Genomic DNA, 1,784 nt, shown 5'->3' with positions numbered 1-1,784 from the left:
TTTTCTCTGTGGAGGCAGAGGGGGTTCTTATAAAAGCCCACTACCTATGAAATGCTCTCAATGGCAACCATCTCCAGTGTGTGGCTTAGCAGAAGCCTGGTGGAGCAGTTTCTACTGGCAGAATAAGGTGCAAAGAGGGGTTACTGGCACCTTAAAACCAGTCACATAGGCAAAAGGGGCTCATCATCTGTGGTTGGCAGCTCACCTAGCAGAAGGAAAACTCTGATCTCAAACCTCCACTGCCTTGTGGCTCCACCCACTCATGGGGAAGGCTTCAGGAGTAAACCCTGAGGGGAAAGTCTGGAGCCGGAATCCCTAAGGCAGTCCTACATTGAGTTCAACACTGACTGGCAACTCCTGCAGTACTGCTGGTGGCAAACTGTATCGGCCTCTGCCGTTCATTTGGATTCATCAGCTGTGCGGATGAGGGAGCCTGCTGCATGGGGAACAGCTTGCTCTCCATATCGTACTGCCCTGGCTTGCATATCACAGAGACAGCTGGAATGCAGCTTCCATGGTCCACCCTGACCAACAGAGGGCCGCAAAATCCTGCCAGTCACAGATAAAGTGAGTAGCCAGTTTTTCCCCTCAGGTTAGGGGAGTCCAAAACTAGAGACCATGGGTTTAGCGTGAGAGGGGAAAGATTTAAAAGGCATCTGAGGGGCAACTTATTCCACACAGAGTGGAGCAAAATTAGGCCAATACTCTGAAGGGCAAGCATGCTAAATGCCTTCTTAGCTGCCCAATCTAGTCTGCTCTGCCATTCCACAGCCACTTCCAGGACGCGGCAACACATGGCGCATGTGAGAGGGTATTCAGGACATCACCAACTACAGGACAACATCACCTGACTGTGCAGGTGATGCCTCCCTCCCAGATGCATTGAACAACTCCTGCGCTCGTTTTGAGGCAGAAAATGACATGGTGGCGAAGAAGTCCACCCCTCCTCCAAATGACCAGGTGCTGTGCCTCACCGTGGCCGACGTGAGGAGAACCCTGTGCAGGGTCAACCCACAGAAGGCTGCTGGACCAGGCAATATACCTGGCAGAGTGCTTAGGGGATGTGCAGACCAGCTAGCAGTTGTTCTCACTGACATCTTCAACCCCTCCGAGCAGCGCCATCATTCCAATATGCTTCAAGGCCGCCACCATTGTTCCCGTGCCGAAGAAGTCTTCAGTGTCCAGCCTCAACGACTACTGTCCCCTTGCACTCACATCCATCATCGTGAAGTGTTCCGAGAGGCTCGTCATGAGGCACATCAAGACCCTGCAGGACCTTCACTGGACCCCCTGCAGTTCGTGTACAGTCCCAACCACTCAACAGACGACGCCATTGCCATCACCCTCCACCTGGACAAAAAAAGACAAATACATTCGAATACTGTTCATAGACTTCAGTTCAGCACTCAACACAATCATCCCTCAGAAACTGATTGAGCCTACTGAGCCTGAACACCTCCCTCTGCAACTGGATACTAGACTTCCTGACCAGGAGACCTCAGTCAGTCCGGATCGGAGGCAGCATCTCCAACACCATCACACTGAGCACGGGGGTCCCCCAGGGCTGTGTGCTCAGTCCACTGCTGTTCACTCTGCTGACCCACGACTGTGCTACAACACACAGCTCAAACCACATCATCAGGTTTGCCGATGACACGACCGTGTGGGTCTCATTAGCAAGAACGACGGGTCAACATATAGAGAGGAGGTGCAGCGGCTAACAGACTGGTGCAGAGCCAACAACCTGTCTCTGAATGTGAACAAAACCAGAGATGGTTGTTGAC

Source organism: Hemitrygon akajei, chromosome 11, assembly GCF_048418815.1.
Source record: "Hemitrygon akajei chromosome 11, sHemAka1.3, whole genome shotgun sequence".
Classification (NCBI taxonomy): Eukaryota; Metazoa; Chordata; class Chondrichthyes; order Myliobatiformes; family Dasyatidae; genus Hemitrygon; species Hemitrygon akajei.
This window is presented reverse-complemented; position numbering follows the sequence as displayed.